At 43.7% G+C, this 17079-nt stretch overlaps 1 long non-coding RNA gene across 3 annotated transcripts in view; it reads right to left on the bottom strand.

The window, feature by feature from the left end:
• Positions 1–17079, bottom strand: part of LOC137371919 (uncharacterized) — a 139854-nt gene that overhangs the window by 3247 nt on the left and 119528 nt on the right. For 2 of the 3 annotated variants that reach the window (XR_010975313.1, XR_010975312.1), the window contains exon 3: positions 7760–7862. This is a non-coding gene — a long non-coding RNA (uncharacterized lncRNA). Of the gene's footprint in view, positions 1–1097; positions 1138–7759; positions 7863–17079 lie in introns of those variants that run through there. The other variant, XR_010975314.1, reaches the window with a different exon arrangement.

Here is a 17079-nt window from a genome sequence, read left to right as displayed (position 1 = left end):
CCCTGACATCAAGGTAGCATTTGACTGAGTGCGGCATCAAAGAGCCCTAGTAAAGTTGTAGTCACTGGAAATCAAGGGGAAAACTCTGCTCTGGCTGGAGTCAGGCCTATCACAAAGGCAAATGGTTGAGATTGTTGGAGGTCAATTATTTCAGCCCCAAGAGTTTATCAGGTCCAACCATCCTCACTGCTTTATCAATGACCTTTCTTCCATCATAGGGTCAGAACTGGGAATGTTTGCTGATGACTGCATATAATGAAGCAGCCCATGCTCGTATGCAGCAAGCCCTGGACAAAATTCACGTTTGGGCTGATAAGTGGCAAGTAACATATGTGCCACGCAAGTGAAAGACAATGACCGTCTCAAACAAGAGAGAGCCTACCACCGCCCCTTTGACAATTATCGGCATTACCATAGCCGAATTCCCCACCATCAACATCATGGCGGGGTGGGGGTTGTGTTGTAGGGAGGAAGAATAGTAGGGACACCACTGACCAGAAATTTAACCGGACCAGCCATATAATACAAATGCTGCGGCTACAAGAGGTTGGAAATTCTGTGGCAAGTAACTCACCTCCTGACTCCCTAAAGCCTGTCCACCATTTAAAAAGCACAAGTGAGGAGTGTGATGGAATACTCTCCACTTGCCTGAATGAGTGTATCTCCAACAACACTCAAGAAGCTCAACACCATCTAGGACAAAGCAGTCTGTTTGATTAGTGCACCATTTACAATCTGAAACATTCACTCTCTCCACCACCGGTGCATCGTGACTACAGTATGTACTATCTACAAGATCCACTGCAGTAACTCACAAAGTTTTTTCGACAGCACCCAATCTCTACCACCTGGAAAGACAAGGGCAACAAGAAGAATGAGCTCACGGTTGATGTGCTAAAGGGCTGCTGCCACTTACAGAATTAAATTCCAACGTGAGTCAATACGATCAGAAAAACGAGGAAATTTAAGGAAACAAAACAAAAACATTAAAAATGGTGGCATCGTGCCATAATTACATAACCCTGTGGTGTTAAATTAATGCCAACAACCTAAAACTGCATGGTGCTGATTTCCAATTATAACAGAGCTGTTGACCTACCCCAGACAACTCCTCTCTCTCCTAATCTTCGTTCAGAGCTGCAAAAAATTCAGAACCATTTCAAAGAAAAATAGAGAAAAAGAAATATATATCAATTTCATTGTAAGCATTTAAAAACGATGCTATCGCTCGTCTTGAACTTTTCTATTTTCTATGTCTCCTGGTTTTGTAACTGATGGCAAATATGGGAAGGGCGACCTTTTCAGTCATGACATCGAATGAGTCTGGCTGTTTAATTTGCTAGGATTTGGACTCATGATTACATTAAAACATAAATTCAGTTTTTTACAATTGGAAATGATAACGTTTATTTCCACCATTCAGATAAATTGTACCTAGAGTACGGTCAGTGAGCCAATGGGCAAATTATATGCATGCTCAAGTTATGATCACACCTACCTTGTAATGATAGGGATTTGTGCTTAATGATTTGTTATAGATTGACTAATTTCACTCTATTTGGATCTCATAGCAATACACTCGAGTAGATTTTCATGCAATCTTTAAATTTGGCATCTTTTGTGACCTAGCCTAGTACCTGTACTGCTTTCTGCATATGTGGAGTACAAAGAAAGACATAGTTTTGTGAACCCAACAGGAATTTTGATGGATAAATATGGCTCGATTATAACTTATATCACTGTTTGAAATTAAATTGCAAACAATTATCGTTAGGTCTCCACTTTAACTGAGTCTGACAGTGCCTCTCATCTATTTTGCCTTGCAGGCTAACAGCCAGAAACATTTCCCTGAGATTTGCTGCTACAAAGCAACAATCTTAAATGCAGAGAAACAGATGCTAGAAGATGTGAACAGTAGGGCATCTTAACATGTTATTGTAATCTATAAAGAAGTCAATTTGAACCCTATGTAAGTAATGCATATACCTCTGTTTATATACACGTATGCACATTCTTATGTATATATTAAGTTATACGCACTGCTGACTAAGGTTGTTAGGGTTTTATTTGGTTCTTTCAGAAGTACGTCCTTGATGTGGTCACTTTGATCTTTCTGGCTAATCAATTTAAAACTGAATGTAGCTCAAATTTCACCCGAATGGCACTGCTTTGCACCTTTTATTGGGCCAGGTTTGTGATTGTGCTACATAAGAGTGGATTAGTTTCATATGAAGAAACGATTTGATGAAAATGCCTCCAAGTATTTGTAGCTGAACAAAAACTGTATTCCTTCCATTAGGAAAATAAAAACAGATGAAAGTGACACATGGCTTTACAGAAAAGCTAAATCTGGAAATCTCCCAATGGATTGGTTGGCAAAGGCACATCCAAGCATTGAATTTAACCATACAGACCAAGAAGGTCCCAAATGGTGTTAGGGCCCTAAGGCTCTGAGAGGGAAAATCAACCAACGTTTCTCCTCCTGATTGCTATTCAGTGATGTCTGCTGCCATGTATATTAGGTGAATTAGCATTGGGCTTCACTGTGATGTGTGATATTCTGTGGAAGACTCACAAAAATCACATTTGTGAACCTTGACTTTGTATCCTGGTTGCTAAAGTCAAAATTACAATTTGAAAGTACCAGTTGCTCCGTAATGCAGGACTCAGTGCTCTACGAGCTGTTCCCAGGGATGCACACTGTGATAAACATCAACTGCTGCTGGAGGACCATCAACTCAACGAAAGACGCACTTTGGTCTGCCTGAAACTTGCTGGTCTTCCACTGCAAAGATCTGTCAATGATCAAGTGTTGCAGACTGGCACATTTCAAAGTCCAGGACTATGTGCTGAGGGACGCACTGAAGCTTGGAGCAGCCGCCGCAAAGGGTCAATGGGGAAAGGCCACTGTTTAAGGTTCTCCTGCTATAGTATACTGAGGGGCTGAAACCTGTGTAAAACCCCTTGGACTGTATGCACCAGGGAATGTTTGACATGAAATGTTAATATACGTTTTCAGTATAAGCTGGAATGCCAAGTGTGGTGAGGCATCTCATGTACTGTATTGCAAGAAACTGGTCTGTATTGCACTTTATGTAATGCCAAATTTGAACTGTTATGTAATGTATTTTTACAAATTTTATCAATAAAGTATATTTTTGGGGAAAAAATTGCATGTACCTGTGTTAAATCTGCACATTACTGTTCTGTGTATTAGGTATCCGCAACTGTCCAGCAGTTCCTTTGCAACTAGGTACATACGAACATACGAATTAGGAGCAGGAGTAGGCCACTCGGACCTTCGAACCTGCTCCACCATTCAATAAGTTCATGAACTGATTACTCCACATTTCCACCTACCCCCGATAACCTTTCACCCCCTTGCTTATCATGAATTTATCTACCTTTGCCTTAAAAATATTCAAAGACTGCTTCCAATGCCTTTTGAGGAAGAGAATTCCAAAGACTCATGACCCTCTGAGAGAATAAATGTCTCCTCATCTCTGTCTTAAATGGGCGACCCCTTATTTTTAAACAGTGACCCCTAGTTCTAGATTATCCCACAAGGGGAAACATCCTTTCCACATCCACCCTGTCAAGACCCCTCAGGATCTTATATGTTTCAATCAAGTCGCCTCTCACTCTTCTAAATTCCCGTGGATACAAGCCTAGCCTGTCCAATCTTTCCTCGTAAGACAGCCCGCCCATTCCAGGTGTTAGTCTAGTAAACATTCTCTGCACTGCTTCCAACGCATTCACATCCTTCCTTAAATAAGGAGACCAGTACTTAAATAAGTACTCCAGATGTGGTCTCACCAATGCCCTGTATAGCTGAAGCATAACCTCCCTAGGTAGGTGAAAAAATGATCAGCATATTTCTATATATGTTGATGTTGATGCCAATACATGTCTAGTAACAAGGTTCCTAGTTCTCATCAGCATTTGTAAATTCCCAGGGCTGGATTTTTGAACTGAGGGTGGGAAACAGAATTCGGGACGGTTTCCGGGTTGCGAACCTGCCCCCAGGGCAAAATAGAAATGGGCCCGAGTTTCATGGGGTGGTTGGGAGTGGGGGGGGGGGGGGACAACTTAATTGATATGGATACGGGTTTGGCCGTCAATTAGCGACTGCAGGGGTGGGAACAGAGGAGGGCCAACTCAAGTGCAGGCCCGTTTAAACTCATCACGGTGCTTCTTTGAATCTATGCTGGTCATCTTGGCCTGGTGTTGGAGGATCACAGACCGTGAGGAAGTTGGCTCTGGCAAAATGGGCACTCATGGTGAAGATAGTGATTAGAGAGGGCATTGCACTCATTAAGGGGGTACGTTGCACTCCACCCTGTCCGACAGCATGTCGAACACTGAGTTATATTGGGAAATCTTAACACTGCAAAAATTCTGCTCTCCAGGTTAACTGTCATGATCACATCTTGTGTCTCCTACACATGCAGACATCAGCCCAAGAAGACCTTCTCCCTCTACAACACCAGGCCAAGATGACAAGCAAAGATCCAAAGAAGCACCGTCACACCTTACAAGTGCAGATACACTCACCTTGGTGGGTCCTTGTGTGTGTTTAGATTGGATGGCACTGGCTGAGGACCATGGAACAGGTGTGCAGGAGGAGGTGCCAGAGGCAGAGGCAAGTGTGATAAGTTCCCCATGGAGGAGGGAGGACAGACACAGCACTGCTCAGCTGGGCACAGATGCAGGGCCTCAGGAGTCACTGGAAAGGAGGTTGTACCTAGACCAGCAGCAGATGTGCTCCCACATGTCGGAGTTCACTGAGGCAATGTGGGGTCATAGGCAGAGAATGGAGGAGTCCATCCAGTTCATGTGTGCCACAATGGCTCAGGGCTTTGAGTGCAACAGCTCCTTCATTGAAAGAGTGGCCAACATCATTGTGAACCATATGTAGCAGCACTTGGAGTACATGCAGGAAATGTGCACTGACGTGCACAAAATACACGCTACACTATATAGCCTGGATCAGTCAATGGCATTGATGGTTCAGAGATGTTTGGAGGGGATGCCAATTGTGCCCCAGTTGATACTCTCCTCCAGTATCTGGAGCGCCAGCCAAGGGCTGAGGATATCACTAAGGAGGACGAGCGTGCCACCCCTCATGGAGTGCCTTCATCATCCTTGGTCTCCTTGGCTCCCCTGATAGTGGGAACATCTGTGCAGCAAGCCAAATGATGGAGGCTGCCCCTGCGATGATGCGGGTGCAGCAGCCTCTGGAGATGCCGCCCCCCGCCCCCCCTCACCCCCACTGGGCACCTCCACCATGAGGATGACATCCAGGTGCATATCAGCCACAAGTGAGCAGGTTGCCTCTGCATCCTCCAAGGCCACAAGGGCAGAACCACATAGAAGTGGCCGAACATGAAGGCCACTCTGTCACGCGGATCACTGAGTGGGTCATTGGGGTGACTTCTTCCTGTAACTTTGCAGTCTTTTCCTTTCTGAGCACAATATAAATAATGACACTTGAAGCCACACATGTGAGACTCCATTTATTGATGACAGAACAAAAAAGATGGTGAAGGAGATCAAGGGTTCCTCAACAGTGATGCCAAAACCTCTGGACAGATGTGCATCCTTCATTACTGTTAAGAGTTTACATATTCCAGGCTACGTCGTCAAATGGAAGTGTTAGCACAGGCACCTCAGAGTGAGTTATATAACATGCTGTTCCTCCTGGGTCAGAGGAGCTCAGTTGAAACATTCCTGAATAAGATGATTTCTGACACTGTGGTATCCTGACGAGATCTTTGAGCCCCGTGCCATGCCCAGCCACCTCCTTCTGCAGCCGGAGCACCACGATGTTCTGCATCCTCCGCCTCGGCCTTCTCTTCCATGTCCTGCTCCTCCTTTTCCTCCAGTAAGCTGTCTTCTTCCAGGACCTCACCGTCCTCAAGGTCCACACTTCTCTGGAGGGCCATGTTTTGGAGAGTGCAGCAGACCACAACAATGAGCGAGACCTTTGCAAGAGTGTTTTGCTACTACCCCCCGACCGGTCCAGGCACTGGAATTGTATCTTCAGAAGCCTGATGACCTGCTCAAAGGTGGTTCTGGTGAGCAGATGGCTTTGGCTGTGTCGCCTCCGTGCCTCTGTAAGGGGCTCTCATAGAGGGGTCAGTAGTCATCTCTTCAAGGGATATCCCTTGTCCCCTAGGATCCATCCATGGACTTTGGGGGATGGAGCAGAGAGATGTGGCAACCTGGACTGGTGGAGGATGAAGGATTCATGGCAGCTGTCAGGAAAGTGAGAGCACACATGGAAGAAGCTGTTGTGGTCTCAGAGCAGTTGAACATTGAGGGAGTAGAAGCCCTTCCTGTTAATGAATCTGAATGGGCGGTCACTGTGTGCCTTGATAGCCACATGGGTGAAATTGATGATGCCCTGCATCTGCAGGAATCCAGCAATGCAGAGAAACCCACTGCCCTTTGTGCCTACGAGGCCGCATCTGTCATGAACTGAATGTACTGTCTGGCTCTGGCAAATAGGGTATCAGTAACCTGTGAGATGTAGTGGTGTGCAGCCATTTGTAAGATGCTACCAAGGTCCACAGCTGATCCTTGGAAGAAGCCAGAAGAAAAGCAGTTCAAGGGCACAGTTAGTTTGATAGCTACTGGCAGGGCATGGTGACCAGTGCTGTGAGGTGTGAGGTCTTCAGTGATGAGGGCACAGATGTCAGTGACTATCTGCCTGGTTGCAATCTCCAGCAACACTGGTTCTCGGTCATCTTCAGGCAGCTCCGTCTTCACCAGTAGATCCTATGCTAAGGGTATGGCCTCCATTTTCTTGCTGCCCCTTGTCACTCTCCCCTGCCCTCTGGGGCTCTGGCCTTCCCGAGAAGGGTGTTGCTCCTCATCACCACTGAATCCAAAATCTGAGAGTCGTGTCCCAATTGCCAGCTGTTGTCTCCCTTGTAGTCAGCTGGCTGGCCAATTTTCCTTGGAACCTTGGCTCCTGCTATCATGCCCCCATGATGCCAGGTGGGTGACAACCTGTTACATTGCCTGAACTCTTACTGCCCGCTCTCTCTGACACCTGCACTGCGCCAAGGGCATGTGTTTGTCAATGGGCAAACGCGTTTGCGCCGTTCACTCTTTCATGGGGCCCAGGCAATTCTCTGGGGCTCCCACTGTGTACTTGCCTCCCTTCACCCCGTCTGCCCCAGAGAACGCAAATAGCCCGATTGCCCCTGCAAAAATCTCAGCGTTTCCCATTAACAAGCTCTTAATGAGCTCTTCAACTGGCTTAATTGGCATTAATCAGGGTTCAAGCGGGATCATGGGCCACCCTCTCCCCACCCTGGTGAACCCGGCTGGTGCCAGGAATGGTGTGGGGTAACCGGCACGCCGGCTGCGCTGGTATTTTCCATCCCCGGCTGCATCAGTTGCTGCTCCTGGTGGGACCCAAAAATCCAGCCCCCAGTTTCTGATCAGCAGAATCCCCATTCATTTTTTAAAAGTCTAAATAATGCTCTGCAAAAATATTCGCATGAATATCCACAGTTATTTTTAAATGTTTGTGTTTAAGTAATGAGTACTCAACATCAGGAGAGATAGTCATTTAACCTCAGCGCTTTATCATTTCAGCTTTGTGTTTTAATTAAACTCCCATGTACTTTCTGACTCTCAAATTCCTCTCTCCCCAATGATGTCACCAGAACTTACTGTGTAAGTACAAATATTCTGAAAATTAAAGCTTCATGATGGCAAGTACTTTACATAGGCCAAATCCTCCTACCTGTATCCTGCAAAACCCTTGTTTGAAGTGTTCTGCAACAATTGTTGTCTTTTATCCTCTGGGTTCTGGTTTTCTTAATGGATGTAGAAGATGGATTACCTGACTGAAAATAAACCAAAAATAAATGCTTTTTGAATCAAAAATCTAGTAAGAAACTTTTTTAAAACTCCTTTTAAATAAGTAACTCAAAAGATTGCTTATATAATCGTGAAAGATAACATACTCCCTATTGTTTCAGGACTAAAATAGTGTCATATTGATGCAAAGAATACACTCTACTATCAATGTAAGTTAGTTAAAAGCACTAAAGTCCACTTCAAATATGACTTAAATAACAAAGACGTGAACAAAAAGATGGTGGATTTGTTTATTGAAACAAAGTCTTAAATGAGATTTTAGTCAATTGCTGAATGAAAGTTGTTTTAATATTAAGTGGAAATTTTGGAGTAATAGTAATTACCAGCAAGTATTGGATTATGATTAACAGGATTGACATCCGACAGTAGCATACCATACCTAGAATTTTAGGGATTGATTTTGTGCTGGAAGTGGGGCTCCCAGTGCAGGGCTGGAAAGGCGGAGGTATCCCGGCCTCTGCCCTTTCCTGCCCCCCCTCCCCCCCCAAAGCGATCCTCTGGTCTTTTTAAATCAAAGTTTCAGGAGGTGGGATACTGTCCCTTTAAAGAATGGAACCCTGCCTCCATGAGCTGCCGGCCAATCAGATGGCTGGCAGCTCAGCAGTATCGGCGGCGCCAGCAAAAGCGGTGGCCACTGTCGGTACTGCTGAGACCACATACCCAAGCCCAGTGGTGGAAACACGGACCAGAGGTTGGTGAGGTGGGGTTGCCGGGGCCAGTCCAGAAGGCCTTGACAAGGAGGTGCTGGGAGGTGGTCATGCAATCCGGGGGAGGGGGTCTTGGGGGGGTAAAGTTGTTCCTGGTGGGGGTCCTTTGTGGGCTACAGATTGTCACAAGGCGTCCTCCCCACGCGACGGAGAACCACCCGTTGCTGGCAAGATCCCAGCGGTGGTGGGAAGAGGCCCTTAATTGGCCATTAATAGGCCACTTAAGGGCCTCAATTGGCCTCTGGGCAGGAAGGCCATCATGGCCTATCCCGCCCCTGGGAAGATCACTTGGCGTCGGGGAGGCGAGGGGTCCTCGGCCCCCCCACCCCTCGCCATCCATTACGATACTCAGTGCCCTCCGCCTCCGACCCCGCCTCAGGGGGCCTCACAAAATCCCAGCCTAAATGTTCAGTAGCACCATTGCACACTGAATGATCCAGCAGGATTCTGATGGTGAAATTCACTCGTTAAATCCCACTGGCATTGTTTGGTTGGGAATTCTTATGATCGCTTGTCTTTTTTTTTCAGGCACATGATCTGCTTTGTTGCCATTTTGCTCTCACTCTAGTTAGATGCAAGTATTTGCAACTAACCCTGCATTGATAGGAGGGATAAAAAATTTTATTAACCTGTGGTAATAGCAAAAGTGATTGATTTTGCTGCAGGGGGTTCAGGTACATCATTTTTGTTGAGAACCAAAACTCCTGGTTGGTGGCAATAACCTGCCAGAGATCATGGAGTGGTGTACAGAGGAGAACTGGCAGTGTAGCATCAAGTGTCCCATGACACCATGGAAGGTACAACTCAGTGTGGATCTTATTTTCTCTGTGTGTGTAGAATAAAAGGTATCAAACTAATAGATTCAAGTAATAAAAACAGAAAATGCTGGAAATACTCAGCAGGTCAGGTAGCATTTGTAGAAATAGAGAAACAAAGTTAACATTTCATGTTGATGATCTTTTGTTGGAATTGGAATCAAGTGTTAGACAGTTCTGAAATCTTGGTCAAAGGTCAGTGCAGCCCAATAATTGAACCTAAAATAGTCTGGTATTTTTCCAATGGTAGAAACATCACCAGTTACCCATCACGTTCCTTTGGGAACTGCTCTGTGTGTTGGTGAATGTTCATGTGGTTAAAAAAGTACATATAGGAAAATACGCAAGACATAAATCATCATCTGAATCTTGAGATGTGTTATGTCCTTGAAAGAAACTCCAGTGTCTGTTGTTCTTTCTAATGTATACAGCTGGAGTTCACAGAGGTTGTTACATTTGATTTTTGACAAGTTTGTTTTGCTATTGGTTTTCATGGAGGGCTGTGTGGGAAAGCAAGGCCCCTTAACAGAATCACATGATTGAACTAAAAACATAAAAAGGCAATTCGACCCACTGAAGTCCTCGTGTTCTAACTCTGCAGTCTAACGTCCAACTGCACGTTAAAAGCATTTCAAACATTTAAAAACTTTGGAGTAAAGAAATTCTTTCTAATACATTTTGGATTGATTTTTCACTGATTTAAATTGGTGCCGTCCAGTCTGGTAAAATTAAAATAATATTTGTTTTCCCCTTAGTTATATAACACCTTTTGCAGTTTAATACTTTATATAGCTTGATGAGGTCCCCCATTTAACATTTTTTTCTCTATGTAGCATTTGTTACAAGTTTTGAGTCTGCTACTCACTCCCAAAAGTGGTCTGAGCATCTTACATTTAAGTGTGCCTACACTTTCCATTATCTAATTATATGACACCATAGCTCAGGGATGCTGGAACTCAATAGAACTCCATAATGATACGAACTAGATATTGTATTTTGCACATATTCCCTCATGTATTCTTCTCCAATCTTTCCAAAGGTGAACTGAAACACTTGGTGAAGTGAGGACAGATAAAAATCTTTAAGCTGTATTATTTCACAATGAACACACAGAGTAATAGTCAAAGCAGATTACACTTAATTAAGACAAACTCATCTCTCTCTTCTCAAAAAGGAGAAAAATAAACCACATGCCTTTCATGGGCTGACTTCTTTGTTTTTGGCATTACTTTTCTTTCTAGATTACTTCTACCTGAAAAACAGAGCTCCTATTTTTTAATTTCCACCTCTGGGTCCCAGGCCTACATCTGAGTGTGCCTTGTTTAAAACCTAACGTCACTCGTTTTCATTTGTCTCTGTTCTCTCTGTGTTCCCAGATGGTCAGTTGTATTACCAACTTCCCTATCAATGATTTGTAAATAGACCTGCCAATAAAATTTACTACCTCTTTTTCCTTCCCCTCCCTCATACCCTGACCTGGGGAGTGGGCTTAAAATCCACATCTCTTTAAGTTCTCAAAATGAATGTGGGCCAATCTGGCGAACGGCTTTGCCAAGATATAATTGACTTTCATCATATTGGTGATGGCATTCCACAAATTGCTCTAATATATAACTTTAATAGTTGCACTCTAGTTTTTTTTTTGTCAATCTTGTGAAAACTGACTGTTTTAACATTTGGACATAATGCAATCCCCCCAAAAAATCAAAAGTTCCTGAAATCTCTCAATTTTTTCTGTTCATTCATTCCTGAGATGTGAACATCAGTGGCGAGGTCAGTATTTACTGCCCTTGAGAAAGGTTATGGTAAGTTTCCCTCTTTAATACACTGAGTAATTTGCGTGGCCATTTCAGAGGGATGTTCGGAGCCAACCACAAAGCTGTGAGTCTGCAGTCACATATAGGTCAAACCAGGGTAAGGGCAACAGATTTCCTTCCCGGAAGGGAACCGGATGAGTTTTTACAATAATCCAGTGATTTCAGGGTCACCACAACTGATTTTTTTAAATTCCAGATTTATTTAATGGACTTTTTAAATTCTCCAGTTGCCATGGTGGGTTTTGAACTCATGTCCCCAGATCAATAGTCCAGGCCTTTAGATTACTAGTGCAGTAACATAACCACTTTGCTATCATAACTTTAAAAAAAAATTCATGGGATGTGGGCATCACCAGCATTTGTTGTCCATCCCTAATTGCCTTTGACTTGCTAAGTGACTTGCTAAGCCATTTCAGAGGGCAGTTAAGAGTCAACCACATTGCTGCAGGTCTGGAGACACATGTCGGCCAGACCAGGTAAGAACAGCAGATTTCCTTCCCTAAAGGACATTAGTGAACCAGATGTATTTTTATGACAATCAAGGATGGTTTCATAGCACCATTACCAAAACTAGCTTGCAATTTTAGATTTGTATTAATTAATTGAATTTAGAGCTGCCATGCTGGGATTTGGACCAGCGTCCCCAGGGCATTAGCCTGGGCCTCTGGATTACTAGTTCAGTGACAATACCACCATCTCCCCCCAGTTATAGTTCATAGAATATCTTGTACATATGATAGAAAATATCTCCTAATAGGAGTGAACAATGTTCCATAAAGGTTTGTGTTATTACAGTTCCAAGACTTTAATTCCCACATGCTAAAACTGTTACTGGGTTTAAAAGTGAAGTATACATTCACAAAAGCATCTAACTTGTTTAAGTATATTGATGTCTGAAGAGGTGTTGTTCGCATATTAAATGATCTTTCCAGGTACTTTACAGTGCTTAGGTGACATGAATGCATTTAATTGCATCAGGGCAATACAAACATAAACACAAACAGCTGAGGCAAAAAAGAAAAACATGAATGTTAAATATCAAAAATAAAATATGGGAAATTGAAATATGCAGCAGATGAGTGAACATTAACCTGGGAAAGACAGTTAAGGTTGTCCTGAAAGGTCAAACAAAAAATGTTGACCTAGCTTCCTCCAAGTGAAACTATTTTACGTACTGTGAATTTGCTGCATTTTCTTTTCTTTTTTTAAAAGTAAAAAATACAAATACTTCAATGCAATGGTTTCTGCTATTTTAATGATAGCATCTGCTGCACAGCAATCTCCTAGTTGCAATGTTTCAGCTGAAGCTGTGTTCCAGCTGTTCCAGGAACTGAACCTGCCTGAAACCTCCTCAGTAGCTTGACAATAGTTCAACAAAATTTTTATTCTCCCAAATAAATTAGTTCTGTTAAAATGTAAAGCAAATTTATCTTTTACTTAATGCTGTTCTGATATAATTTAAGAACTAATGCCCCAAGGGTTGCATGCAGGTGTTTGGAACACGATTGATGATGTTAGTTGCTCAGAAGTATAAAGCTGGTGTTTCTCTTTAAATCCATGGCGCATGTACTCCCTTGGAAGGGGTGGAGGTGGTTGGAGGATGGAGGGAAGGGGTGTGTGTCTTAAATAGGCATATTGTAAGGTTAATTAGTGGCTAATTGTTGAGAGTAATTTCTGTGGTTTGGCAGCTGCTTATTACCATTGTATGATTCTATGAAATTCCTAGGTCCTTCCAGTGGAGGCTAGGTTGTCAAGGTCAGGAAAAAAAAGAGAAGGAAATGACTGGCTATATTTCTCTTAATAGTTTAACACTTTGAAAAATGAGCTCTGATTTTAACTCGAACCACATTCGAGACTTCCGGTCAGCTGAGAATCACCCATGAATCACCCATGATCTGGACATGCACAGTGGCGCAGTGGTTAGCACCACAGCCTCACAGCTCCGACGACCCGGGTTCAATTCCGGGTACTGCCTGTGTGGAGTTTGCAAGTTCTCCCTGTGTCTGCGTGGGTTTCCTCCGGGTGCTTCGGTTTCCTCCTACATGCCAAAGACTTGCAGGTTGATAGGTTAATTGGCCATTAGAAATTGCCCCTAGTATAGGTAGGTGGTAGGGATAATATAGGGACAGGTGAGGATGTGGTAGGAATATGGAATTAGTATAGGATTAGTATAAACGGGTGGTTGATGGTCGGCACAGACTTGGTGGGCCGAAGGGCCTGTTTCAGTGCTGTATCTCTGAAAAAAAATGAGTTAAAAGTGAGACCTGGGCCATTATAACTCTGGAGCCTTATTAACACTTGGCAGAACTGTCTTTTGCCCAAACCTAGTGGGAATGATGTCACGGCGGGTGGGCAGGAGCAGGCATTCAGGTGGGAGCCCAAAGCCACTGGGGGATCAAAGGGCACGATCCATTACATAAAATTAGTGCTGGGAGTGGGGAAGTTGAAAGGAGATGCTGGCACTTGGAGGGAGAGAGATGATTGAGGGTGGGGAGGCCCAAGGCCTCCTTGCAGGAGCATGTCATGCTCCCCCTGGCCCACAAGGAATCTTTTCAAAGATTAAATAACGATACTAACCTTGGCTGTCAATTGTGTAACAATTGTTTGATTATTATGCAGTAAAGGCCTGCTACCCGACCCGAACCCGATGGGACCCGACGACATGTGTCGGCTTCAGATCGGGTCGGGCCCATCTTCCGGGTCCAGCTTTCAGGCTTGGGTCGGGCCGGGTCCGGGTTGGGCTCGGGTTGGATCGGGCCGGACACATATGGTAAGTGCTCTGCCAATAAGTAACGAAATTAAAAAACCTACCTGAGCTGGGAGTCCGGGACAAAACTGAGTCTGCGCAGTGAGCGAGTGACGTCACTATGACGTCATCACGCATGCGCTGCAGCTTCGTGGAGCTTCCCAGTCGGAAGGTAAGTAAAGGGATGGTCGGGTCGGGCTTGGGCTCGGATGGGTCGGGGTCGGGGCAAAATTGGAGAGACTCGGGCTGGGTTGGGCTCGGGCCCGCTGTGGATCAGTTGGGTTCGGGTCGGGTTCTTTTTCTTGACCTGAGCAGGCCTTTATTATGCAGGTGGAGGATGTTAACTGGGGTCTTACTTGAGCAATTATAAGGAGACTCTTACTGAGACTGGCGGAGGGTTTGAATGAGGAGCTACATGTTTGTAATCCTTTCATTCTGTACAATAAATGTGAAACTGAGTAAAGATAGGCTCCAGCATTATCCTTTCATAACAAGCTTTCTGGAATTTAACATTGGCCTCCCCCAGCCACTCTGCTGACTTCCGCTTGGTCTGGTTATTAGGTTGTGACTTTTGAATGTAAAGTAGGCCTCTACCTGCTTGGAGTGAGCAGCATTCCTGCACCTCCTTTGAATAAAAGTGGTGGCAAGCCGAGCATGGCAGGTAAATAAGGCAAACCCACTGGAAAAGTTAAAATTTGCACTATGATGTCTGAAATGTGATGGATGCATGCGGTACATGTTTACATATGTGCTAAGTGATGACTCTGGCATTGCTCATGGTGAGTCAGAATTCTTATAAGAATGGAGATGCAGTGTCAAGGAGTAGATTTATCAATATTAAACTATCATAAGGATAAGGGACCCAAGGTCTGCAGTATCAGATTGGGGTACTGTGTCCAGTAGTAATTTCAGGCCATTCCTTGGGTCTAGAAGTACTGGGAAAGGGCTCTTGAGATCATGGAATGATGCAATGATACTGCACAGAAGGAGGCCATTTGGTTCTTCATCTCTGTGCCAGGTCTTTTGTAGATCTATTCAATTAAACCTACCGTGCTCCTCTTTCCTGATAGCCCTGGAGATTTACTTTTCCCTTCAAGTATTTATCCAATTCTCTTTTGAATGTTGCTATTGAATTCTGCTTCTATCACCTTTTCAGCCATGCATTCCACATCACAATAACTTGCTGTGTAAAAGAATGTTTCTTCCTGTCACCTCTGGTTCTTTTGCCAGTCACCTTAAACCCATGTCCTTGGGTTATGGACCCTTCTGCCACTGGAAACTGTTTACCCTTATTTACTCTATTAGAGACCATCTAGGATCATTTATAAGTGAGTTACTTATGGCCTGAGTTTTAGGGGTTTGCCTGATGCCAGGAATACTAGGAAGGGGGTGTTCTTGGCAGAGGTTCACTGGTGAGGTTTGCGAGTACTGGCAGGGGGTACTAGATATGGGAATTAAAGGAACAGAATTCTTGAGTAGGGTCGAGCTGGTGTTCAGGAGGTTAGATGTCTAGGTGAAGTGATTTATGAAATTAACCCCTTGTAGGGACTAAACCAAATCAGGAGCACATCCCCATGAATCTCCTTTAATCAAGTTCAAACCAGACAAATTCTCAGACACTTATTTGGGTCCAAAGAATTGCACTAGCTTTCCTTCAAAGAAAGAAAACCAACAGTTTCCCAATCTGTCGTGGCCAACTCGCGCCTCATACCTTCGTAGTTTCCTTTACTAAGATTCAGGACCCTAGTCTCAGAATCAACTACGTCACTCTCCATCTTGATGAAGAATTCTATCATATTATGGTCGCTTGTCCCCAAGGGGTCTCGCACCACTAGATTGTCAATTATTCCTCTCTCATTGGTTAGCACCGCAGCCTCACAGCTCCAGCGACCTGGATTCGATTCTGGGTACTGTCTGTGCGGAGTTTGCAAGTTCTCCCTGTGACCGCGTGGGTTTTCGCTGGGTGCTCTGGTTTCCTCCCACAGCCAAAGACTTGCAGCTTGTTAGGTAAATTGGTCATTATAAATTGCCCCTAGTATAGGTAGGTGGTAGGGGATTTGAGGGAAGGTGGGGAAGTGGTAGGAATATGGGATTAATGTAGGATTAGTATAAATGGGTGGTTGATAGTCGTCACAGACTCGGTGGGCCGAAGGGCCTGTTTCAGTGCTGTATCTCTAAATAAATAAAAATAAAATAAACAGAGAATTTTACAATCTTTCGGATTGCCTATTTCTAATATTTTTATGACTAAGTCTGGGAAACGCTCTTCAATACGTATCTCTCCACTTAAAGAGACACAGAGAGGGGGTTCTTGTAGTATTCTGTATCCAACTACATGAGACGATTTATTAACTTTTATATATTTATTAAAGAATCTAATATGCAATAAACTTCTTCAGTGGATAAGTATATCACAATATCAAATATTACTGAGCGATGTAACACATATTCTTATTTCTAACATGGAATCCAAAAATGTAATCTTGCTAATGTTACAGCAAAATTATCTTAGAATATCCAGAATATCCATCAAAATTTAAAGTAAACTTGTACCTTAAATCCCCGAATAAGGCATGGGATGAGAAGTGTTATTGAGGATTCAACACCCCTAAGTGTTTGCTTCAGAACCTTGTATTTTTATACTATTTCTAAGGTGTCATATGATTTTTGCATTAGATGTGACCTTCCTGTGTTCCTTTTAAAATCCAGATCTTTAATTTAATGTTTTATTGGAATTTGAAGTTGTGAGCCTTTATCTGGTCAAAATGTTTATAATTGTGTTTACTTGACCTCTCTTGTTCCTGTGAGTACATTCCATTTATTGTTAATTCCCCCATCCAAGGTGCCTGCAGGAACCTCAAGAGCTGACCTGTCTGAACAACAACCCCACAAACCAATCAAGTTTATTGCTACCCCCTACTGAGGTTACACAGGATATTTCAATGTGTGTGTTTATCTTCCAAGTATCTGCTAACAGCAATTCTATTCTAACAGAGACCTTGAAATGTTTAACTCTACCATCTTAAAGGGTAACTTCAGTGAGCTCTGAAAACTAACCATTTATTCAATCTTTAACTCTAAAGGCCTAATACACTAAC

Source organism: Heterodontus francisci, chromosome 7 (assembly GCF_036365525.1).
Source record: "Heterodontus francisci isolate sHetFra1 chromosome 7, sHetFra1.hap1, whole genome shotgun sequence".
Taxonomy (NCBI): domain Eukaryota; kingdom Metazoa; phylum Chordata; class Chondrichthyes; order Heterodontiformes; family Heterodontidae; genus Heterodontus; species Heterodontus francisci.
This window is presented reverse-complemented; position numbering and strand designations above follow the sequence as displayed.